Source organism: Canis lupus, chromosome 1 (genome assembly GCF_011100685.1).
Source record: "Canis lupus familiaris isolate Mischka breed German Shepherd chromosome 1, alternate assembly UU_Cfam_GSD_1.0, whole genome shotgun sequence".
Lineage (NCBI taxonomy): Eukaryota > Metazoa > Chordata > Mammalia > Carnivora > Canidae > Canis > Canis lupus.
Window position 1 is genome coordinate 86,116,056 of NC_049222.1, and position 26,779 is coordinate 86,142,834.

Sequence of the window (26,779 nt, forward strand, 5' to 3'; positions counted from 1 at the left end):
ACAGTTTTTTCTGGCTTCAACTATTCATATGGAAAACTCATTATTTTGCACCTCAGTTTTTAACCAAATAAAAGAGAAAACTAAGCAGCAACAATGAAAACAGTAAGTGCCTCCCATGTGTCAAGTTCTCTACCATTACACAGATAGAATGTACGGGCTTTATAACATAATTATGTTTTAGAAAAGATAATGAGCATACACCCCAGATTTGGGAAAATAGCTAACAAAGTCCAGAACCATCCTGCAATATCCATCAATCTTTTTTTTTTCATAAAAACGTTATCAACATATAGGAAAAAAAAATCACCTACAAGAAACCTCATCAATTCAGAAAAATTTTTTAAGATTTTATTTATTTATTCATCAGAAACACAGAGAGAGAGGCAGAGACACTGGCAGAAGGAGAAGCAGGCTCCTCGCAGGGAGCCCCATGTGGGACTCAATCTCAGGAGCCGAAGGCAGAGGCTCAATCACTGAGCCACCCAGGTGCTCCTAGAAAATATTCTTAAAGGAAGGGAAAGGCTTCAGTTGCCCAACACCGACCTGACTGAGCAGCATCTGTGCCATGACCAGCCAGACCCAGAATGAAGCAGGAGAATTTATAACTGGACGTCTTAGCAAATACCACATCCAGCTGTGACAGGTGGGACAAATGGGGGAGGAGGCTTGGTGGCGTGTACAGATAGGGGAATTTTAACCAAAATGACTAGAGAAATAGGAAGAACAATTATAACTGACAGGTCTGAACAGCCTGCTCAGATAAGCTAAAAATGAGTCAGATCTTCAGTTTGATGACAACTTTGACAAGAATTTTGGAAGTGACAAGGAAAGGAAAGCTTTGTGCATCTAGATCAACACAACTGTTGACGGAGCCCCCGAGGGGTGGATGCATTTAGCAAATGATTGTTTTATGTGCATTTTACCTTTCAAATGCTTCAAGAAATTGAGGATAAAAATAAAACTTCATGTTCACATTCTTGAAGTGAAGACACTTCTTTAGAATTTGGTAAATCCCTCCAAATGTAAGTCCAGAATTGGTGGAAGTGAGAATGGTTTGTCAAGTGTGTGGCAAAGGTTTTAAAGACTGCTCCTGTCTGCAAACAAATTCTGCAAATTCCTTTGGAAAAACACAGAGGAACTCCTATGCTGATTACAGCTTATTCTTTTTTGTTTTAATTTTTAATTTCAATTTAATTAACAGATGTGTAATCATTAGTTTCTGAGGTAGAACTCAGTGATTCATCAGTTGCATACAACACCCAGTACTCATTACTTGAAGTGCCCTCCTTAATGCCATCCCCTAGTTACCCCATCTCCCCACCCATCTCCTTTCCAGTGACCCTCACTTTGTTCCCTAGAATTAAGGGAGGGTTTGCCTCCCCCTGTTTTGCCTCCCTCTCTGTTTTCCTCTTATTTTATTTTTCCTTCCCTTCCCCTATGTTCAGCTGTTTTGTTTCTTAAATTCCTCATCTGAGTGAGATCATATGATAACTGTCTTTCTCTATTGGACTTATTTCACTTAGCACAACACCCTCTAGTTCCATCCATGTCATGGGAAATGGCAAGGTTTCATTCTTTTTGATGGCTGAGTAGTATCTCATTGTATACATACACCACATCTTCTATATCCATTCATCTGTCGATGGACACTTGGGCTCTTTTCATAGTTTGGCTGCTGGGGACATTGCTGCTATAAACATCGGGGTGCATGTGGCGCATCAAATCACTATGTTTGTATCATTTAGATAAATACCTAGTAGTGCAATTGCTAGGTCATAGGGTAGCTCTATTTTTAGCTTTTTGACTTCCATACTGTCTTCCAGAGTGGCTGCACCAGTTTGCATTCCCACCAACAGATTACAGCTCATTTTTATCCAGCCCCCAACATCTGCTTTTTCCCCTCTACTAAACTGCTATTAAATCAACTTCTTTCAAAATATTCTGTAATTTAGACTTGCCTTTTTCTATTTTGGCATTAATAACATTTAACTAAACACATTAATTTTTAAAAAATGAGTGTACATGTCCCCAGCATTGAAAAATAATATTACCAGAAACTGGAAATTTCAAGGGTAACTAGGGGTTACCAGGGTAACCCCTAGGTTTCTAGGGTTTCCAGAAACTGGAAATTTCAAGGGTAACTAGGGGTGGATCATTGGAGTGGGGGCAGCCTCTAAAGGTCACCTAACCTTCAGTTCAGGTCATGATCTCGGGGTCCTGAGATTGAGTCCCTCATGGGGCTTTCCGCTCAGCAGGGGGTCTGCTTCTCTCTCCTCCTCCTCATCTTTCCCCCTGCTCCTCCCCACTGCTCATTCTCTCTCTTTCAAATCAATCAATCAATAAAATCTTCAAAAAAAAAAAATAAGTTACCAAGAGAAAACTTCCCTAAGAGGGGTCAGGAAGGATTTTGACAATACTAACCTGACAGAAATCTTGTGGAGGCAGACCAGGGTGACCAGACAGCACTGTGGGGGGCACGAGGCATCGAGAGTGGGAGAGTCTGTCTAAACCAACTTAGCAGGATCTCTCACTAAAATTGGACATGCAGAGACAAACACAGAAGCCCCCGAAATCAAGGCCTATTTGAGAAGAGAGATCAGAGGCAGTCAGAGGAGCCTGAGTAAGGTTTGAAGGAGAGAACCTTTGTCACTGGGCAGAGGTGACCTAGGTGTTGGGAGAATCTCAGGCTGCTTCTGTACCTGTCCCAAAGCAGCTCTGCAACTGCAGACAAGTCACGGTACCTCTGGGATCTTCTGTGTTCCTGACCTATAAAAGGAAAGGTCTGCTTTAGACAGCATTCAGGTTCTTATCAGGTTTAATATTTTGAGATTCCAGAAGAGGAAAACTCTTGTTCAGAGCTTCATTTCACCTTAAATAGGAGGACAGGGTTAGAACTCAAAGTTAGAGCCTCAGCCACTACCTCTCTCTAGGGAAGCTCTCCTCATTCTGTCTGAACACACGCTGGTCTTCCAGAGTGTCCCCAACGAGGCATTCTTCCTGGCCACAGACATTTCTGTTTAGACTTCTCCAACACTATCCATCAACAAGAGTCTTTCGTTTTCCTTCAAGCTTCACTGTGGGCCTCTTCAAATTCAAGTATAGAATCTGATGAGGTCTATGCTCTTGTTTCTGGAATGAATCAGTAGACTCTGAGGGAAGAGTTTGAGGAGATTAGGGACTGATGCATGTGAGAGGAATTAATAGCTTTGTCGGCCTCATGTAGTCGAACTAAAAAGTTAAAAATCTCCACAATCCTCACATCTTGATTGAAATTCGATGGAAAGACCCAAATTCGTTGAGGCTAGAAAAAATATGCTGAATTCATCGAGGCTAGAAAAAAATATGAAACAAACTCTGACAAATGATTATGACAGAACCAGAAGAATCACGTTTTGAACACTCGGTCTCTTCACAAAGGCCATGACTTCCTCATGCAGTTTGTTTCACTAACAAATGTGTTTTCTCCTCAGATGGAGCTGAGCTAAAATGTCAGAAGCCCCTTGTAATTGGCTTTCTCAAGAGCACCACTTGGCTACTCCACATTTCTGAAGAGGGCCGCCTGCACTTCCCTGGACAGACGCACAATGCAGCCTCCAGGAGGAGACGGAATCCCTTGTTCTCCTTCCCCCACAGCAGCTTCTTGGGCTTTTAGCTTAAATCATGTCTATTTGAGGGCTTGGAGTTCCTCTTCATTCTCCCATCAACCCCCATAGCAGAGCACATTCCCTTTCCAAATATCTCCAACCTTTGATCACTAATCTTCCCATCAGCTGTCAGTGAGCAGCCTATTCAATGTTCCAGTCTCGAAATCCTTCTGATGAAGACAAATGAGAAATAAGCTTGTCAAGGAACAGTTCCTGGTGCATTGAAGTCTCTCGATTCCCTCTGCTTCCACTCCGCTCTGAGGCCTGGATATAGAATGGAGACTGGGTTTCAGTGACAGATGGCAGAGGATAATCTTTCATTTTGTCATAAAGTTAACCCTCGGAAGGGGTTTTCTGAAAAAAGCTTTCTCTTGGAAAATCAGTGGTTTCATATTTCCTTGCTTTTAACTAAAAGAAACATCTCCTTTCTGATTTTCAAGACAGGGAGCATGCCTTTCCTTTTAAGCTAACCCATCCTGAAAAATGCAAAGATCCTCTCCATTTCATTTTATTTATGCTTCTGGGAGTGCTTTGCATGTTTCAATCAATGTGGCTTTGACTGTGTTTGAGGCCTAGTGTTAAATAATAAAATAGGGCTATTAAAGGTGTTCCAATAAACAAACTCCAGGAAAGCTGTCTTCCAGTATTATTTGTTGATATTCTTACAGATGACAGAAGGCTAAAGGAAATACATTACTGAAATTAATTTTTTAAGGTTGAAAAACAGGGACTATATGTGGAACTAAATATGTGTCTTTTAGGGGCACCTGGATTCATCACTATGTTTGGCTCAGTGGGTAGCTCAGTGGTTGAACATCTGCCTTTGGCTCAGGTTGTGATCCTGGGGTCCTAGGATCAAGTCCCTCATAGGGAGCCCACTTCTCCTTCTGCCTATGTCTCTGCTTCTCTCTCTGTGTCTCTCATGAATAAATAAACAAAATCTTTAAAAAAATAATGTATCTTTTAGATCTCACACTGGCTAAGAAAGCACAGATTTATATCCAGATGAAGCATTTATTTTATCCTGTGAACAAGTTCAGCCAGAGGAGGTTATGATTCCAGGAGTAAAGAGTGTTTGTACCAAGTGTTTGAGCAAAGCAGAGAGGATATCACTGAGATCAATTGCTTCCAACCTTAATCAATAGATGACAAAGAAGTCAAAAGACAGATTACCAATAAGGCAAAAATAAGATGTTTTCCGATCATTTAAAAAAAAAATGAGAGTCAAGATGGTTCCAGGTATGGCAGGAGGAAGATGCCTAACTCAGAGCAAAGGGAAGGTCAAAGGAAGTAAAAACTTTGCCTGGGCTGGTGTCTGAGCTAAGTCATAACACAGGTATAAGCACTCACACTTGGGTTTGGGGAAAAGTCATAAAAGGGACAAGACCACATGAAAAAGAATAATTCCTCATATGATTTTGAAAAATAGTGATGCCCATTCTCCTTCCTGTGGGTCTGCATAGTGGGAATGATGGATACACACACACACACACACACACACACACACACACACACAATCGGAAAATGTGGATTCCATTAGAATCTTGAAGAAGGAGAAGCCATGCCTACGTATGTCAACAATCTCTCTCCTGAATTGCTCTCCTACACTGAATGTCTGACCCTAAAAACCTTGAGGAGCAAGTATAATCCATTTGGAAGGAATAAGGGTGTGGAGAAGCTGGAAGGAGAGGAGACCAATGTTGAAACCTGGTTCTCTTTGCATCACATGCTATTTCTTGTAATTGCTGATTCTGCTCCCAAGGAAGACTCTTTTCCTAGGCGTGGGGGATATGACAACCATCGTTAAAGAGGAAAGGTAATTGAAGGAGCAAAGAATAATGAGAAAGGATTAGCTGGGAAATAGAGGAGCTCTAAGACCATTAGAATGGGATTTTCTCCAATAGACTGAGCATCACATCCCTGAAGGTGTTCTTGAGTGCCTTCTTTTTCTGGGTGGCAACCCAAGACCGAGGGACACTCCAACCTCCCACTTAAGTTTTCAATATGTAGCTCCCCATTAAGAAAGGAGCTTGTCCTTGAAGCTCAAGTAGATTGTCTTTACCTCTTGGGCAGGAATGCAACGAAGGATAACATCTTAACATGAAAAATAAACTCCATATACGCGCCCACACCTCTCTCAGGTTTTTTTTTCTAAAGATTTTATTTATTTATTCATGAGACAGAGAGAGAGAAAGAGAGAGAGAGAGGCAAAGACACAGGCAGAGGGAGAAGCAGGCTCCATGCAGGGAGCCCAATGCAGGACTTGATCCTGGGTCTCTGGGATCACATCCTGGGCTGAAGGCAACGCCAAACGCTGAGCCACCCAGGCTGCCCTCTCTCAGATTTTTGTAAATGAATTTTCACAGAGAAACTTAAAAGTGGTATTTGGGATTTATAATAGCATGGCTACATTTTGTCACATAAAATTATATTTTGAGGGCTATCCCAAGGACCTGACTACCATTCTCTGCTATTTCTGTCCCCAGAGTGAAACCAAAACCAAAACCAAAACCCTTCAAATAACTAATTCACAAATTTGGGAACCCACCAGCGTGGGAACCACCTATACTCAGATTTAACAACTTTTAGATGCTGATGACAAAGGCAATGCAAGCAGCAGTGTGGACTAACTCAGAAGTTATATGTTCCTTTTCTCCCAAAGCCAAATTCACTAAATCAGTGACCTTGAAGATATAACAGTCAGTAGAGTTGTTGAGGTCAGAAACAGGCTCCAGTTGGCTAAGAATGAAGGCAGGATGGGAGATTCAACAGCAAGGGTTTCAAAAGCGACAAGGCAGCTCAGGGTAAAGTTCTCTAGGACAGGACAGAATTTAGCAGACTCAGCAAACACAGTTACTATGCTATGGAACATTGGTTGCAAGGCCTAAAGCATATAGTTCTACCATTATCTCAAAAACAGAAACTTAGGAAGACTTGTGAGGAATATAAGTCTAGCCTCTGGACTTCTGGGTCTGCAACGTATTCACTGTGCCAGCCTGGCAGTTAATGAAGTAACTCTGGGTCTCACTCCAACAACAAATAACACCACATATAAAGAGGGTGTAACATCATATTCCATAACAATTACCACAAGAAATACATGTGTACAGTCATTCATACATACATAATCCATATCAAGTAGACAGAAAATGCTTTGAAAGCAAGTGATATGAAGACAGCAGTCAGGAAATGCTGAGTGTTATTAGTAAAATGAATGTTGTGTCTATTGCTACCACATACCACTTCCTACTAATGACATTATCCAATCTGGTCTTCGAATTTCAAATGCTGGGGCTATGGGACCTGGTTAATGCAGGCATAGGGGGAAAACAGTATTCTTACCAGCATGTCGTCTTGGAAGCAAAGGAGTGATTTCAGGAATGAAGAGGTCACCAGAGAAGCAGTGGAATAATAATGTCTCAATAACCAGTGAAATTATCTTGAGATAATGAATGCTTCTACGAGGCAGCAGGCATGGGGGAGGAGAGGAATGAAGTGATGAAAATGGCCCTAATGAGGTTTTCCTGTGATGGAGTTATGAAGTAATCTGAATTGGTTGGGTTAGAACACTGGGTAAAAGATCTCCATTTCGGTCATGTGAAATCTCTTTTCTCTGAAAGCATCTTTTATTTTGTAATTACTTTTTAAGGGAGAGTTTATGTGAGCGTTGGGAATTCTCATTTTTATTTCTTTCCAACTTATTTTTGGCCTTCAGATAGCTACTCAAAAGTTAATGAAGTGGCAAAGTTATTCCTAGTAACAAAGAAATCGTTGAGAGAGCGGTGGGAGGGGTGGCGGTGGTAGAAGGAATGGCAGTGAGTTAAGACAGCCTTCAGTACTTCAAGCCTTGAATATAAACATTTTAATAGCTAACACCTTGATCATACTGAGCGCTAACATGTGCCAGCATTTTACATAAATATTACCTATGAAGTAGGTACTATTATCAAGGTTAACTTGCCCAGGTCACACAACTAGGATGCAGCAAAAACAGCATATTCAAACCTAGACCCAAGTGTATTCATGATCGTAAATACTGTGCTGTCTGGCTTCCCTGTGGGCCCTAACTGTGGGTCATTTGGTATGACCAGCATTTGGTCCATGGAGCTTTTCCTATGGAGGGGTCCCAGTAGCAGCTGGACACTTTGTTCTCACCCATCAACCGGCCAGGTTTCCACTGCTGACACCTTCCCACTGTTGCCTGGAGTTGCATTTCTTCTTATTTATTTTCCTTAATGGAAACCAGAAGCTAAAGTTGTTATATGTATTCAAATTAGGGTGGCTCAGGGAAATGGATTTCCATGAAGGCTTAAAAAGTGGTAAGAAACCTTTCTTTCCTTCTTTTCTGATAATCAGAGAAAGAAGAAGAGGAAGAAGAGGATGAGGAAGAAGAAGGAGGAAGAGAAGAAGGAGATAGATTAATTCTATTGTCTTGGCCTAAGCAGCAACCTATTCTATCCTTGCTCATCAAGAATAGGTTGCTGAACATATTGCAAATTTTTCCTTGAAATCTGGTGGATAAATATGCCTTTAATTTTTAATACTCTAGCAAGAAAAAATTTATGTAAAAGTTAGAATACATATTTTTTATTTTCATGGAAGTGTCTGGTGTTTATCACATGTGATGTAAGAACAATTATTAATGCAAGCAAAAGAGGAAGAAAAGAAAGAGCTGCTGGAATAGTAGAAACACAATTCGAGGAATTTCAGCCCCTGGAGATGGAAGTCATTGCCCAACACTTTCCCCATCATTTTTAGGGCATGTGAAATGCCAGATGAATAATTAAAGACTTGAACATATAACATTGATTAAAAGGAGGGGACTCTTCAGTCAGATGATGTGGCCTCCATTCGGGTTCCATTCCTTACTAGCTGAGTGGGTCTTCAGGTTACTCAGCTTCTCTGAATGTCAGTTTCCCCTTCTGTACAAGGGATAAGAATGGTTCCAAATTCATTAGATTGTTGTGAAAATTTAATATAATAATCTATGTAAAGCTGCACAAGATGAATGCTAAATAAATACCAGCTATTACTATATTAATATTTAACTTGCAGGGAGGGTTTGTTAGCTTTGACATAGTAGTTAGCACAAACTGAGTGTTCCAAAACAATAGAAAAATATTTTCTCATAGTTCCGGAGTCAGAAATCCAGAATCAAGGCATTGGCAGGGCTGCACTTTATCTGAGGGCTCTAAGGCAGACTCTTTGCTTGCCTCTTCCAGCTTCTGCAATCTTTGGGTTGGCATCTCTCCAGTCCCTGTGTCCTCCTCAATGACGTGCTCCTCTTCATCTCTTCTCTCTTATAAAGACATTTGTTATCGGACATAAGGCCCTACTTGGGTAATCCAGGACAATCTCATCTCAAGATCTATAACTTAATTACATCTGCAAAGACCCTTTCCCGAAGTATGTTCCCATTCACAGGGCTGGGGTATTAGAAGGTGGACTATCTTTTAAGGGGTCACCATTCAACCCCCTACAGGTGTTTGGCATGCCATTCTTCTTATTCTGATCTTACACTGTTTCCTGATTGCTGCCTTGATCCAAGAAACACTTAAGCCATGGAGGATATAAAAATAAAACAGCTTGAGCCACAGAGTAATGCAAATCCGAAATGATCGAGACTATTAGAGAGGTACAGATGGAGACACCGGAGGAGGAGGAGAGGCCATTTTGGGGGGGAGCCTTTCTTCACCCTTCTTGATGCACTGTCTAGGCAGCTGACTCTTCTAGCAACCAAACCATGAATAAATAAAATCCTAAAAAAAAAAGGCAAATAGTGGAAGAAGATGAACCAGGCAGTGAGCACAATATGCAAGTAGAAGGGATGGGACAATAAACATTCCACGTAGAAGGAACAGCAGGAGCAAATCCAGAGAAGTGGAAGGGCTTGGGTATGTATTTAAAATAGCAAATGGCTTTTGCTTTAGAACAAGGGTCTGGAAACTATATGACCTGTCCATCCTGCTGTTTCTTTCTGGCCCCTTAACTAACAGTGGCTGGAGAAAACCCAAAGGATGATGAAAAACGTGGATCATGTAAAAGTGACATAAAATTCCAATTTCAGGGTCTGTAGATAAAGGTTTATTGCAATATGGCTACCCTCATTCATTTACATACCGTCTATAGCTGCTTTTGTACTGCAGTGGCCGAGCTGAGTAGTGGGTAAAGAGCCTGAACATTCACTCAGACCCTTCACGGAAAAAGTCTGCTGATTCCTGTTTTAGAAGACACATCAGGGGCATAAAGGCAAACAGTGGGGGGTGCCTGAGGGGCTTAGTGGTTGAGCATCTGCCTTCAGCTCAGGTCAGGATCCTGGGGTCCTGGGATCAAGTCCCACATCAGGCTCCCAGCAGGGAGCCTGCTTCTCCCTCCCCCTATGTCTCTGCCTGTGTCTCTCATGAATAAATAAAATCCTAAAAAAAAAAAAAAAAAAAAAGGCAAATAGTGGAAGAAGATGACATGCTGGTTGGCTCTACCCACTCAGCCTTTTGTCACAATCTCTGTCCTCAAGTTTGCCGAATCTTTTTCTGCTTATCTAAATATACTCTTCTAAATACCACTCTTGAAAGCCTTTATTTGGTTATTTGCTAAGTTACCTCCTAGCTGACTTTGCGATCCTCTTGAGGCTGTGGTTGAATCATAGCAGTTTAATGTATAACTTATTATACCATCTAGGTAACATATTTGGAATTTAGGAGACTCCAAGCCACAGGACTATCCCCTGGCAGATTGGTGGGACAGAGATCTTCTGTGCAAAGATGAGCCTTTCTTCACCCTTCTTGATGCACTGTCTAGGCAGCTGACTCTTCTAGCAACCAAAAAACAAATTTAGTTGACTATTAGTTTTGTTATTTTCTTTTCAATTGGTTAAGGTAATAGCCATTTGCTGCTAAACTGCCCCTTGGGGGAAGAAAAGATGGCAGGAATTACCTCGCAAAAATTACCAACCATGGAGAGTTGAATCTCTGTGCCCCCTTTAGTTAATAAGGCAGCCCTGGTAGCGATCGTTAAGACAGTGATTTTTCCATGAAGGAGAAAACAGCTCCCTGATGAACTGGAACTGAGATTGGAAAGGGTAGAAGCAGTGTTCTCAAACTTGAGTGTGGGGAAGAATTGCCAGGGGAGCCTGTTAAAATGCGGCTTCTCCCCCAGGGAATCCGTGGGGCTTCAGTGGAACTCAGGACTCTGCAATAATGAGTTAAAAAGAGAAGGAGGAAACGGAGAATCCAGACTGCATCCCACCAATGAATCTTGATATTTTGTTCTTTACCTGCTCCAAGAATCCCTCGGTTGTTATGGTTACATATATATTCTTGTGTATAACAAGAATAAAGTAGGCAGGGACATCACTGTGAAAAATTTTCCTATTCTCACGTTCTGTTTAACTAACTTTATTTCCAGGGAGTAAATATGAATTGGTCCCTAATCTAAGTAAGAAATAACTTGATTTGGGAGAAGAGCTGGTCTTTGAAGGCAGTTATGCACACAATGGAGTATTGTTCAGCCTTAAAAAGGAGGGAAATTCGGCCATATGTGACAACAGGGATGAACCTGAGTAGCATTATGCTAAGTGGGGGCATTTGTGTGGTGCAGTTGGTTGAGCAACCGACTCTTGGTTTTGGCTCGAGTCTTGATCTCAGGGTCACAATCTCAGGGTCCTGAGATCAAGCCCCACATCAGGCTCCATGCTCAGCAAGGAGTCTGGTTCAGTTTCTCTTTCCATCTCCCTCTGTCCTTCCCTGCCTCTGAAATAAATAAATCTTTAGAACAAACAAAAAAATACACATTACACTGAGTGAAAAAGCCAGTCATGGAAGGACAAATTCTGCATGATTCCACCTCTATGACATCTAAAGTAGTCCAACGCATAGAAATCCAAAAGCAGAATGGTGATTGCGGGGAGCTAGAGGGAGAGATGGGGAGTTGCTGTTCTGTGTGTCTGCTTAATTGAAAGCTCACCTCCATCAACAACACTATAAACTCTGATGAGATCCTGAATCTCTCTGTAGCATAGTTTCTTCATCTGTAAAATGGGAATAATAACATTACCTACATCTTGGAGTAGTTGTGAGTGTTGAATAAACAGAATAGAGACTGGCCCACAGCACACTTCAATTAATATCAGCACTTGTTGGAGAAATTCTGTATATTCTCATGTACCTCTTAAGAATAGTCTGAGCATCAGGAAATGTCATATTTAAATGAGTTATAATTCTACCAACCCATTCCAAATTAGCTGAGGACTTGTTCCTTAGATACCACTCTCATTTTCTCTGTGTGGTCATGAAAATGATCCCCATATTTATAAATCTCAGGTTGGACCTTACTTTTGTTTTTAGTAACTAATGTGTATTGAGCACCATATGCCCAAAACTTTGATAACTGTTTTATGTGATTCAGTTCATATATTGCTAATCCCATGGGTTAAGTATTACTACCTACCAGTCCCATTTACAGAAGGGGAAACAATGCCACACAGCTGGTAGGTAGTGTGGACCTGGGACGTGAATCTAGGCCATCTGGTCCTATTCTTCTGGAGGAGGAGTTCTCAACCTAGGACAATTTTGCTCCTCTGGTAGGCTGAATAATGGACCCCCAAATACATCTGTGTCCTAAGTCCCAGAACTTACAAACATTACCTTATGTGGTAAAAGAGATTTTGCAAATGAGATTAAGGATCTCAAAATGGAGAGATTAATTTGTGTAATCCAGGCTGTCCAATACATCCTTATAAGATCCTTATAAGAAGGAGACAGAAGAGTCGGGGTGGAGGAGAGCATGCGAAGGCAGAAGCCAAGGTTGGAGTGGTTGGAGTGGAGTCTGCTTTCAATTAAGCAGACACATGGAACAGCAACTCCCCATCTCTCCCTCTAGGAAGGCACCACTAGCCAAGGGATTACAGGTGGCCACTAGAATCCAAAAAGAGTCAAGGAAACAGATTCTCCCCTCAGAGGCCTCAGAAGGAAATAGCCCTGCCAAAAACTTGGTTTTAGTGCCAGAAGACTGACTTCTAACCTCCAGAATTGTAAAAGAATAAATTTGAATTCTTTTAAGCCACCAATTTTCTTGTAATGTGTTACAGCAGCAATACGGAATTAATACAGTCCTCCAGGTGACATGTGGTAGTGTCTGGATAAACGACATTTTTATCTGTCATCAAGTGGGTAGTATCTGGTGGGTAGGAGCCAAAGATGCTGCTCAACGTTGTACAATGTGCAGGATGGCTGCTAAATGTTGTGAAATGTCATACAATGTGCAGGATTGGACCTTACAACAAAGAATTCTCCAGCCCAAGTGTCACTCGTGCTGAGAATATCTGCTCTAGCACTCAAACTGGCAGATCTGAGTGGAATGCCACACATTTTTGGTCTTCAGTTTTCCATTCATTTAGTGTAACTCAGGCTCATATCAAGTACTTCATGGAGGTAGAAGCTGTGTTTGCCTGGTTTATCATTAACTCACTCAAATCAGTCATGGCATCACAGGACATTTTTTTATCTACAGGATATAATTCAGTCTCCTCCTTCTGGATTTGAAGGCTCACCACAGCTGACCCCAAACTACTTTTTTCAATATTATTTCTTATGTCTCTTTCACGAACCAACTTTGGAAAAGGGGAAGCTCCATGTAGCTCAGTGGCAGAAATAAATGAACCATCTTCTTTGTGAAATAACTCTATGCTCTTCCAGCCATGGTATTCCATTTTAGATTCAAATTCCACAGGCATAGTCTGCTTGTTCTAACTTGGTCACATGCTCTCCCCCAGACTGATCACTCATGGCCAGAGGAGTTCTTTTCTCACATTATTTGGAGAGAAATACTCGTGACTTGGAAAATTCTCCAAAGCACTCACCCTAGTGACTTGCATGCAGCACATATACAAATACTGGTTAACTGAATGACAGAATGAGACACCAAATTGTTGGGACTTATTCTGACCTTTATCTCTGCCCCTTTTTTTGTATTTATAGCATGTGATTATGTCAGGTTTAACCTAAACATTATGTGGCAAAGAAATTATTAAAAATTAAAGTTCAGGGCACCTGGGTGGCTCAGTTAGTTAAACCGTCTGTCTTCAGCACAAGTTATGATCCTAGAGTCCTGAGACTGAGCCCCACATCAGGGTCTCTGCTCAGTGGGGAGTCTGCTTCTCTCTCTGTTCGTGTTCTCTCAAATACATAAATAAAATCTTTCTTAAAAAATTAAAGTTCAGGTTCAGAAATACGCTATTAAATTAATTTTCAAAGCTTCTTCTTTATAATAAATGAACAAAGTGTGTTGAAAAACCAGACTATTCTTTAAACTCAAAAATACATAATTTATTAAATAAGTCAAAAGAGAAATTTGTATGATTCATAGTTGATCAGTCTGGGCTCACTACATAATTTTGTTCAGCATAGTAAATATTTTTAATTTCCTTAAATAATGGCAAACTACAACCCATAGATTAACACTGGCCCACTGCTTGTTTTGTAAATAATTATACTGGAACACAACAATGCTTTTCTCTTTTCTTTTTAATGTTTTTCTGTGGCTGCTTTGGTGCTACATGGCAGAGTAGAGTACTCATACCAGCAATCCTGTGGCCTGCAATGCTAAAACATTTCCTATCTGGCTTTTTACTGAAATGGTTTCCGGATTCTGATTGAGACTCTACAAACCTCTTTACTGGTGATGTACTCTAACCTATGAAAAAGCTCAGGATTCCACCCTCTTCCTCTTTTTCCATTCCAAGAGTAGATATTTATGATCTGAATCAAGGACAGACAAAGGGTACATAGAAGTTGCAGTGCATTTTTGTTGGGAGGGGGAAAGGAGCCAAAAAACTCTCTTCCTATTCATGATTTATTCTCCCTCTTCTCATGCTGTCTTTGGAGATTGATTGCAGAGGCACAGTGGAACCACAGAGGTACTTGGGAAGAGTCACACAGATTCAGTTTCCAAAGAGAAGAGTCCAGCCCAGCTGACCGGGACAGGTAAGAAAAAGCGAGCCTAAAACCAGCATAATCCTGGTGTTCATTCTTTAGCTCTGTTCCATTATGGAAAATGTTAAGATACTACAAAGTTGCCTTTTCACACAGAAATTCTCTCAGTGGTACTGCATTCTTCTAGAACTTCCTTTTCCATGTGTTATGGGCTGAATTATGTCCCCCCAAAATCACATATTGAAGTCTTAATTTCCTGTATCTCAGGATGTGGTATCATTCTTGAAGATAGGGTCTTCAAAGAGGCAATGAGGTTAAAATGAGGTCATGGGGGTGGACACTAGTAGAAGCTGTGGGGTGTCCTTAGAAGAAGAGGAAATCAGGACACAGACCTACACAGAGAAAACACCATGTGAAGACACAGGAGGAAGAGCATCTACCAGTCAAGGAGAGAGCCCTCAGGAAGAACCAACCCTGCTGACACGTTGATCTTGGAAAACCAGCCTCTAGAATTATGAGAAAATACATTTCTGGGGTTTCAACCACCTAGTCTATGGTACTTTGCTATGGCGGCCCTGGGGAACTAGTATTCAATGTATCAGCCTGCACAGAGGAGTGGAAAACTATCATATCTTCTGCTCACCAGGTTAAATACCTGCTCTCCCCTCCTAAATTTCATTCTGGCTTACTGACTACCATTTCCATTATTTTTTAATATATACGTTTTCCAAATGTTTCTATCCATTGATTCAGCAATTCTACCTCCAGGAAATTTCCACACTAAGAAAATCATTCTATAGAAGCACAAAGCTTTATGAACAAAGATTTACATCCCAGTAAGGCATATTATTTTCTCCAACTTAAAAAAAAATGGTATATTATAAACACTTTATTGTACAAAAAAATTAATGCAAAATACATGTCTGGTGACATTTTCAAACAATATGAAGATATGTAAGTAAAAAGTGAAAATTTCCCCTTACATTTACCCACAAATTAACTCCCCAGAGAGAACTATGGGACTGTATATGTTCATATATATTTATAAATGGAAATGGGAATCATTATACACAGTATTAGAATTTTTTCACTTATGATATCATGGTTATCTTCCTACACTAATTTAATTTCTCATCCTTCCCTGCCTTCACAATTCATGCTGTTTTAAAGAGTCACGTTGTCATCCTCCTGTCCTTCCCTATCATTCTGCTGAGTATCTTTCTCTAGGCTTTTATAGAGTGCTAGCATATTAACTACCTCGCCCAGCACATATGAATGTGGTTGAGAATAATGGCTCTGGAGTCAAGCTGCCTGGGTTTGAATCCTGGGTTTCCTACAGCTGCTGTACCAATTATCACAGACTTAGTGTCTTAAAGCAACATAAATTTTTTATCACACAGCTGGGGAGGTCAAAAATCCTAAAATCAAGGTGTTGGCAGGGCTGTGTTCCTTCTGGAGGTTCCAGGAGAGAATCTATTTCTTCGCCTTTTGAGGCTTCTGAGAGCCTCTTGCCTTCCTGGGTTCATGGCCCCTTCCTCCATCTTCAGGATCAGCGGTATAGTATCTTCCAGTCTCTTTCTCTCTCCCTCCCTCTCTCCCTCTCACATATCCTCTCTCTCACACACACTCACACCTCGGGTTTCATTGTCACGTCTCTGACTGATATTGCTGTCTCCCTCTTATAAAGACCCTTGTGATGACCTTGGGCCCACCCAGATAATCCAGGACAACCTTCCCCGCTCAAAATCCTTAACTTAATCATATCTCCAAAGTTCCTTTTCCAATTAAGGTGACGTTACATTTTACTATTTTACCCTGCAGGTATATTCATAAATTCTGGGGATTAGGAGGTGGGCATCTTGGTGTACCTTCTACCTACCATGTCTAGAAGCACTATCTTGTTGGCAAGATATGCCTCAGTCTCAACATCTTTCAAAATCATCCCTACTCATAAGGTTGCTGTGAAGTTCCAGTGAGTTCATTCATATGAGTGGCACCTGCAACACAGTATATGTTCAGTAGTGCTAGCAATTATTACAACTATATAGTTATCTATGTACCTTATTTGACCTACCATAGACTGCTGGCTCCTTGAAGAAAACAGTATTCCCAGGGACTAGCATAGCATCTGGGACATATAACGTGCTCAATAAGTGTTTGTTAAACTGACCTGCTCCACCTAGGAGACTATTATTTAGCCAGTAAAAATGAAAGAGAATTTGCAATGTTATTAAAAATATCATCATGTTACATTGTCATATTAAGTGACAAAAGCGAAATAAAACATGCATAGACAATCACAGCTGCTTTAAATGTGCAGAGCTAAAACTTATGCATAAAAATAGACTGGAAGGAAATATGCCCAAACATGAACAGTTGGTGGTCTTCGGAATGGTGGAATGATGGGCGATTTTTTCTTCCTATTTTTACCTTCAGATTTTCTCTATTTATTTTTAACATGTAAAAATAACGTCCATCTGATTTACACACACACACACACCTTGCTCAGACACGAGAGGCAACATGATACACTGAGTAAGAACTCTGGCTCTGAGTTACTATGTGCGCTGCTGCCTGTCTGGCCCATCACTTACAAGCTGGGTACACTGAGGCAAGCTGCCATTGTGGATGCCGTTATTGTGTTTCTGCTTTACTGTGTTCCCACTTTGGGTGGGACTGTCCACCCAAAGGACTGTCAGGGTTCAGTAAATGCCCAGAGCATTGCAGGGCACACAATAAGCCCTGAAAATTTTGTTAGCTAGCCCTCTCACAGTTATTCCTGAGAGGACAATGCTGACTCAAACACACATGTAAAGAGTTATAAGGAGGCATTTGTTAGAGAAGGGAAGCAGAGAACACTGAGAATAAAACCAGCTTGCTAAATCTCCAGACCTCTAGGACTTATTTCATTTAAGCCCCTCTCAGGAAGAGATGCGCCAAATCTGGTATCTCAAGAGCATCTTGCAAACATTCTGTTTTTAGCAACAGAACTCCCTCCTCCAAAATCTCATTCAGATCCCCCAGATATAAAACAGATCAAAACAGCTGCTCTGGTAAAATGGGGGTCAGGCCATGCCTTCTGAGCTCTACGTCACTCTTACTGAGCTGAGGCTTCTCTGAGGATTCTTTGGAGAGCACTCTTCCAACACAAACCTAACTGCTTCACAAATTGTGATTTTGCCAACTTCTTCTGGGAAGGGGGGCACCGTGTCACTGGAACCCCATTGTGGTCTTAGGGGGGGCAAGGAGCAAAGGGCGTACAAGGAACAGCTGTACCCAGGCTTCCAAACTACTTGGCACAGCATTTATGCATGTCTCAAGCCTGTTCCTTAGTTGCTGTTCCCTTCTTTGAGTCAGAACTACACAAAGGCATTGTGCTCCCACACTGGTCCTCCTCTTTCTCGAATGGCCCTTTGTTTACCCATTTATCAGCAGGTGGTGGCTGACATGTTCCTCTTTGATTCTGTGGCTCAGGAGGCAGCAGGCTAAGACCTGAGCTGAATAAACATCATATCATTTGGCACTGGCAGGATTCCTGGTAGCCTGGGTCAGGCGAGGTTTAAGGAGGATTAGGTTTAGATTAGAAAAGGGGTTGGGTTATTTTTTTTCCCCCTGTGGTCTCCTTTAAGTGCCTTAGGGTTTTGTAAGAGGAAAGTGGGCTGACAGCCTGGGCTCACTTGCTTCAGAAATAAAAGTGGTGAGCTTGCTATTCTTTTCTGGAGGATCAGAGTACGCGCTTCTCCCAACTGTGGTATCTCCATTGAGGGTGGAAGGCTCTTAGGAATTTGCTGAGAGCTCTACAGGTTTCTTTCTAGAGAACTCTGTGCATGTGTGCATGTGTCTACACATACACACGTGAATGCATACAACTGTACTCATTTCCAGGCGTTCCAGGTTGGGGGGATATTAAGAGCCTAGACAGTTCACTACTGGGAGGCTGCACTCTTTCCCTGCTGAGCTTGGGGGTGCTCCACCTGGCTGTACTTTCCAGAGGTGCTCCTCGGTGACCACTGGTCATGCTGAGTGGACCTCGTTGTCACAATGCCAGGTTTCCTTGGCAGGCTGGCCTTGGAGAGGCTAGCTGGGGGCCCTGGCAGTTGCTTTTGTTTATTACAAAGTCTTGCTCCACTCCCTGGTGACAGCTTGCAAACCAAAACTGTTTCATTTCCCAGTGACAAACAGGTTAGAGAGGAGAAGGGAGTGTAAACATACACACACACACACACACACACACACAGCCGAAGTTCACACCTTTTGAAAGCATAACTTCTTCTTAGATTCCTTGGAAGATTGTATTTTCACCCCAGGGGTTGATTTTGCTTCTGGGGCAATCGTGGTTGGTTTTGCCTTCCGACAAAAGAAATTGAAGACTGAATTTTTCTTCCTCTCTCCTCTCTTCTTCCGCACCACAAACCATTTCTAAGAAGGGTGAGGCTCACATGTCTTTTTTTTTTTTCTCAGATAAATGGATGTTCCCATTTATGGTTAGACAATGGAGTGCCCAGTCTACTGTTTATTCACTGTGTGACAGTGAGAAAGCCATTAACCTCTCTGAGCTTCAGTTTTCTCCAGAGATTAAAACAGTACCTGCTGCATAGAGTGGTTGTGAGAAATCAATGAGAGGCAACTTGTTCATAACATTCTCACTCCAAGTGAACGTTGGGAATGGCTTACATATTATAAGCAGATTCTTTTTTTTATTTTTTTTTTTATTTTATTGGTGTTCAATTTACCAACATACAGAATAACACCCAGTGCTCATCCCGTCATGTGCCCCCCTCAGTGCCCATCACCCATTCACCCCCACCCCCCGCCCTCCTCCCCTTCCACCACCCCTAGTTCGTTTCCCAGAGTTAGGAGTCTTTATGTTCTGTCTCCCTTTCTGATATTTCCCACACATTTCTTCTCCCTTCCCTTCTATTCCCTTTCACTATTATTTATATTCCCCAAATGAATGAGAACATATAATGTTTGTCCTTCTCCGATTGACTTACTTTACTCAGCATAATACCCTCCAGTTCCATCCACGTTGAAGCAAATGGTGGGTATTAACTGCCTGTGGCACATGATTTTCCCTCCAGGACACCTTCTAGCACCTTAAATACATACATAAACTCACCCTAATTTGGTACAAAGAAGTTCTACATGCCACATACTGTAGGACGAGTAACTACTTAAGTGGCATCATTTTAAGGCTTGGTTGAAAGTTTACAAATAATACTCTTACCATGAAGGTGAGGGAACTTGCTGTGTCCAACCTAGTCTACTGTGTAATAAACATATTTTAAAACATTTGGACCCTGCTCTTCATTTTAATACCACAGTCATATAAAGGGAGTAGACAATATAGGTTTCCATAAAAGTTAACATTTATTAGAGCACTTTCCATATGCTAGTAGATATCCTATAAACTACCTAGTTTAATCCTTCCAATAACGCTCCAAGTAGGTACTATTATTATCACTGCCAGTTTATAAATGAAAACAAAGGCTCAGTGAGGTTAGGTAAATGGCCCCTGGGCCACAGAGCCTATAAATATCAGAATTGGTGGTGAATCTAGAGCCTCCTGCATTATGCTGCTTTGATCTTTCCAAATTTTTATGAGACATGTTGCCTCTCTTTACACTCCTGAGAACAATAATTTTCAAGTTAAGAAGTTCATCCTTGCTCCCTTTGATGGACCTGATGTCTCCCCCTAGTAAAAATCTCAGATGGCTTAATGCTGTCCAGAGCAAACAGCTCCAGACTTATTTAAAGCAGTCTTCCCATTGTTTGTCTTGCTACTGGGTAATTTATTTTTTAACCTCCGTGCAGAAGAAAATTATGTAAGTGTACACATCCTTCTTTGCTCATCAGTAAGGGAGGGGGGTGGGGTGGGAGTAATTGTGTCCATTTACATCATCCAAATGTTTGCTACTAAACATAAGGAACAGTTCTTAAAACTGTGCACAGACTCCCACGGTGGTGCTTATAAGAACTCACGCCATGGGCTCCAGCCTATTTTTTCATTTCTATTGGCCCTGAGCATGCTTTAGATCTGAACTAAACTTCTTTATGGGATTTTGTTTTCTGATTATAAAAGTGATATATGTCCATTGGAGGAAATTCAGAAAATATAGTAGAGTATAAAGAAGCCAATAAAATAGGGCCAAATTTCTTAGTGTGTGATCTGGGCCCAGGTTCAAAGCTCATTTGGCTTTGAATAATACCTGTGCAGTTATTTTTGTGAAGAGCTATAAAGAAAACCCCTTTGATTCTAGGGCAATTTCAAGGTATTTTACCTTAAGTCATTTTAAAGCAGTCAAATGAGAAAAGAAGAAAAATTTCCCGCTTCTGATTGTTATGGATGAATCTCCAGAGAATTGTTGAATGGGGGAAGAGTAAGCTTCTGACATTCCCAAATGCTTTGTATTGTACGGCAAGCTGGATTCTTGCCTTAATATCTAACACTTCCAGCATGATCTGGAATCTTGAGTTTCCAAAGCTGTGGTTTAAAAAGACTTAGTAACCAGAATTGTGATTTCCCACTCTCCATTTCTGTCCACTTTTCTTCCTAGTCATGAAAGATTAAAATACTATACCTAAAAAAAGAAAATTGCAAAAATCGAATTTTCCATAATCACATGTGGCTATCTGCAGTATTTACTATTTATATCTCATCTGAACAAGATTCAAAGACTGAGTTACTCTCACATATTTTCTTTCTCACTGTTCTGGCCATCAGATCTTTTAAATCTATTGAGAAGTTGTTTTCACGCACTGACTTTATATGACCATAAGAAAGAAAAAGATCATGCCATTTACTTGCCTGTGTCCCTAAATCAACTCTATTTAACTAATACTTTGTATACAGAATATCTCCAGCAGTATGTAAAAAAAAAAAAAAAATTAAATAGACTGGAGCTTTGTTTTCTTCTGTTTCACTTGATCTGAAAGATCAGAGAGGAGTTAATTTTATTCTAAACAGTGGCCCTTTCCGTGTTGTCTATGGGCCTATACCCTGTAATGCAATTAGTGTTTTCAAATTTACAGCCCACAATCTGAGAGGCATTAATTGCCTATATAATTGCTTATTCATGTAATATTTATTTACTTGCTTTTCACTCCACTTTGAGAACCTCAATGTAATTCATAAGTATTAACACACTGTAATTATGTTTTACCGCAAGAAAAATATGATGAATGGCCATTAGAAAATTTAAACCAGTGTTGGCTTTGCAACTGACCAAGAAAGCAGATGTAAGATTTGTGATTGCGGCCTATCTCTTAGAGTAAATTATTCTTCTTTTTGTGCTGCGGTATACTGTTACATACTGGGGGAAAAAAAAAAAAAAAAGCCTGGATATTTTAGTATTGCCACGTGCTACCAGAAGAACATAATGTAAGTTGACTCTTCTTGTTTGAAGAAGTAAGTAATTCTGCCTCTAAGATGTTAGGGATATCTTTAATGAAGCACGTAAGATTTTAGTCTTAGGGTCCTCCAAATAACTGATCCTGCATTTCTAGAGTAACCTCTAAGAACCAACCAGCCAAACCAAAAGTCTAATAATTATAAATTTGGCATTTTCCAGGATGAAAAACAATGAACACACCAGCAAACATGATTTTGATACCTAGTTAGTCTGTCTAGGCACGTGCCCTTTGCCTTTTCCCTCTGGACCCTCGTGACATTTCTGGTCTGTTCCTTCTAAGCCTTAGATTGCTGACCTGTGTCATTTGTTGTCATTGTCTTAGCTGTTGTCACTACTTTTTTAGTCCATTCTGTTAGGGTGACGGAGCTCCATGCTGTGAATTATGATTTATAATCGCTTGTCTTGTGTTTATGACATTCAGCTTCTTTCCAACATGATTTATTGCTGACCTTGTTTTTAACATTTGGGCATGATGCTTTTATATTTCAAAGCTGACCTCTAATCTTTGTGTGTTATATTTTGTTAATCTTGAGCAATGGATCTGGGGAATTATGGCTAAGAGGGGCTGAAAAAGCTCCCAGCAATGTGATGGCAGCTGCTATGATTCACCAGCAGGGCCACAGAAGCTGATGTATAGTGCCACTCAGAACAGGAACTTGTTTGGACTGTAAATCTGAGTCACTCCCTGACCTAGTGATGCTCCACCAGGGCCTCTGAGTCTAGGAAAAGGATCATCTTCGACTTCATAGTGAATAACAGTGTCTGTTTTTCCAAAAGAATGAACAAAGCTGTAAAGCCCTCTTGTTTACTTTTAATTATACATTTTTCAGGATCCCTGAGAGACTCAGCAGTTGAGCTCCTACCTTCGGCCTGGGGAGTGACCCTGGAGTCCCAGGATCAAGTCCCAAATCAGGCTTCCTGCATGGAGCCTGCTTCTCCCTCTGCCTGTGTCTCTGCTTCTCTCTGTGTGTCTCTCATGAATAAATAAATAAAATCTCTTTTAAAAATTACACATTTTTCCTAGCAATATACTAATTTAATAAACAAGTACCTGTGTATACCTCAACATCTTGGTAATACTACTCATGTTCACGTTAGCATGTTTAAATGTTGATAACTCTATCATTCTAGCCATTTGGGTTCTGCAAACCCACAAAACAGATGTGTCCCCATGGGGACATACTTTGATGGTCTTCTCAAAGCTTTCAATTTGACTACATTTTAAATTAATACTAAAGGAAATAATTATATTATAAAATTATAGTCTCCCCAAAGGCTTTTGAGTTGAAATCCCTATTGTGCTAGAAATTGATGATCATTGGATTTAGGTACACCTCAGACATCATAATTTTCATTAAGATTAGTTCTAGGGGCACCTGGGTGGCTCAGTGGTTGAGTATCTGCCTTCAGCTCAGGGCATGATCCCAAAGTCCCGGGATCAAGTCCTGCATCAGGCTCCCCACAGGACGCTTGCTTCTCCCTCTGCCTATGTCTCTGCCTCTCTCTCTCTCTGTCTCTCATGAATAAACAAATAAAATCTTACAAAGGAAAAAAAGAAATATAAGAATCTAAAATAATGTTTTCTACACAGTAGATACTCTAAATCTGGATCTAATGTAATTAATCTCTCTAATATTCTAACAACTCTCATTAAATACAGTAGTTTATGAAAAAATTTCTCTCTCTCTCTAGTAGTTTATGAAAAACAGCAAGGAGAGCCTAAGTGGCTCAGTTGGTTGAGCGTCCAACTCTTGGTTTCAGTTTAGGTCATGATCTCTGCAGTCACAGGATGGAGCCCCACACTGGGCTCTCTGCTCAGCTCAGAATCTGCTTCAGATTCTGTCTCCCTCTCCTTCCCCCCTTACCCCTCCACCTACTCTCTCTCTAATTAAAATCTTTTTAAAAAATCAGCAAACTTTTCTTACCTAAGCATAGTATCATCTTTCAAAAAGAAAACTTCACTGCACCATCAACAATTATTTCTTATTCGTCTTACTTATCTAGTCAAGGAGTATACGATAATTGAAACAGATGAAGAGAAATCATGAAACTCTGTCCCTGCTCCAGTTGGCCACAGTTGATGATGAGATTTCAAAGAGGAATAATCTAAGCAGAGTGAATTAGAAGACTGAACTGCAGAAGATCCAGAAAGACAAGAAGAAGCTATATATGGATACAGAATCTGAAAAATGTTAAGATGAAACTCAGGCAAGGTGTTCTGATGTATTGGCAGAATGCAAGTGGCTGCTGGACCAACTCCTGGTAGTCACTTAAGCTTAGAAGTCATTATGAACAAAAAGATTCATTCAGGAGAATGCCTAAGAGAAGTCTAAAAGAGACACTTAACAAAAAAGTGATGAATTCTATCAAAGGAAATAGGAGGAGGGGGGACCAGAATAATAAAGAGACTTCACCATGTCCCAAAGGCTGTTTGTGCATGTCATCTGTTTCTCAGAGAAGGCCTGAAAGAGGGGACTCTCACTATCATCATTTCATAGATGCAGAACTGACACTCACATGGCCAGTAAAGGAGCAGGGCAGAACTTGAACACAGATCTCCAATTTTAAGTTTATTGTAACCCTCTCTAAAGGAACATCAGTTGTGATGGTTTCACTGAGCACTTATGACTGATTAGCTTTATGATAATAGGCAAACTATTCTTCTGCCTTAAATATGTTCACCTGAATAGTTTGGGGAAATGGTTAGAAGCCTTAATCATGGTCACTGTCTTTCAGGTTGTTTCCTATGTCAACATACTAAGTTTCTGAGTGATATGTATGTCCCAGAAGAGACTTCAGGCAAATACACCCACATTAATACCAATTAGGACTTGACTCCAAACTGATACTGGGTTTCCTACACGCCAGACCTCAATCAGGCTATGTCATCAACTCTGGGTGAATCAGACTTAGCAGAAAAGCAGATCAAAGGTAACAGGCTTGATGATCACACTCAGAATCACACGGACATGCGTTGGTCATCTTGCAGGATATTTAAAAAATAAAATTAACTGAAACATAACACATACAGTAAAATACACACACCTTAAAATGTACAGTTTGATGACTTTTTACACATGTATACACCCATTTAACCACTACCATCAAGATATGGAACATTCATGGCATCCACAGGCCATTTCAGAGTATCTATAAAAATGAACTTCCCCACTTGAAACTGTCAATGGGCAGGAAGATAGCCTTTACAGACTTAATTGGGCAGGCATTTCAAGCAATCGTTTTAAGACTTAGGGAATTCTTAAACATTTAGAGGGAGGCCCCAAGGTTAGTATGAGGGTGGGGTAAGCCTGTAGCTGAAACTGCTGGTGTGGGCTGTTGCCCTGTGACATGCCACCAATCTGTGGCACTCCCAGCTGGTTCCCCTCTGAGGAGCCGCTCACCCCTCCGCTGGTTCCCCTCCGAGGAGCCGCTCACCCCAGCTGGTTCCCCTCCGAGGAGCCGCTCACCCCTCCGCTGGTTCCCGTCCGAGGAGCCGCTCACCCCAGCTGGTTCCCCTCTGAGGACCCCCTCACCCCTCCGCTGGTTCCCGTCTGAGAAGCCGCTCACCCCTCCGCTGGTTCCCCTCTGCGCTGGTCCCGTCTGAGAAGCCGCTCACCCCTCCGCTGGTTCCCCTCTGAGGAGCCGCTCACCCCTCCGCTGGTTCCCGTCTGAGGAGCCGCTCACCCCTCCGCTGGTTCCCATCCCAGGAGCCGCTCACCCCAGCTGGTTCCCGTCTGAGGACCCCCTCACCCCTCCGCTGGTTCCCCTCTGAGGAGCCACTCACCCCTCCGCTGGTTCCCGTCCGAGGAGCCGCTCACCCCAGCTGGTTCCCGTCTGAGGAGCCCCTCACCCCTCCGCTGGTTCCCCTCCGAGGAGCCGCTCACCCCTCCACTGGTTCCCGTCTGAGGAGCCGCTCACCCCAGCTGGTTCCCGTCTGAGGAGCCGCTCACCCCAGCTGGTTCCCGTCTGAGGACCCCCTCACCCCTCCGCTGGTTCCCCTCCGAGGAGCCGCTCACCCCTCCGCTGGTTCCCGTCCGAGGAGCCGCTCACCCCAGCTGGTTCCCGTCTGAGGACCCCCTCACCCCTCCGCTGGTTCCCCTCCGAGGAGCCGCTCACCCCTCCGCTGGTTCCCGTCTGAGGAGCCGCTCACCCCAGCTGGTTCCCGTCTGAGGAGCCCCTCACCCCTCCGCTGGTTCCCCTCCGAGGAGCCGCTCACCCCTCCGCTGGTTCCCGTCCGAGGAGCCGCTCACCTCTCCGCTGGTTCCCCTCCGAGGAGCCGCTCACCCCTCCGCTGGTTCCCGTCTGAGGAGCCGCTCACCCCAGCTGGTTCCCGTCTGAGGACCCCCTCACCCCTCCGCTGGTTCCCCTCCGAGGAGCCGCTCACCCCAGCTGGTTCCCCTGCGAGGAGCCGCTCACCCTTTCCACGTGATCTGAGTCAGGCTAATGCGACCCCCAGCAGCTCCAGGGCTGGGTGGAAGTGGGCCTAAGCCAATGAGCACGCTGCATTCCCCTGCTCACAGCGATTGGCTGAGGGATGGGCATGTGACCCACTGGCAGCCAATGCAATGCCGCCTGACTGCCGAGACTGAGACTCAGGCTGGCCCCTGCTTCAGCGGGCGTGAGGCGCCGAAGAGGTGTGAAAAGTCCGCGTGCTCCATTTACGAAACAACGAGCAGAGGACATGTGAGAAGGAGCCAGCATCGGTGAGAACAGAGCCAACAGGGAAGTGAAGCTGATCCGCTGACACGGCAGGGTCCCTTATCCACCATTCCTGAAATAAGATCTAGCTCGATTT

The 26,779-nt window shown here is 42.2% G+C and overlaps 1 long non-coding RNA gene across 8 annotated transcripts; it reads right to left on the bottom strand.

The window, feature by feature from the left end:
- Nucleotides 1-1,731: 1,731 nt before the first annotated feature.
- LOC119870834 lies at nucleotides 1,732-26,456 on the bottom strand. 8 transcript variants are annotated; one of them, XR_005354175.1, is made up of 4 exons: nucleotides 18,824-19,240; nucleotides 16,647-16,759; nucleotides 16,452-16,569; nucleotides 1,732-3,908 (listed from the first exon to the last, which is right to left on the bottom strand). It is a non-coding gene; the product is annotated as an uncharacterized LOC119870834 (long non-coding RNA). The 8 variants fall into 8 exon arrangements; XR_005354174.1 differs by lacking the exon at nucleotides 1,732-3,908 and adding an exon at nucleotides 14,012-14,964 and having other exon boundaries at nucleotides 18,824-19,235; XR_005354179.1 differs by lacking the exon at nucleotides 16,647-16,759.
- Between the last annotated feature and the right edge of the window lie 323 nt (nucleotides 26,457-26,779).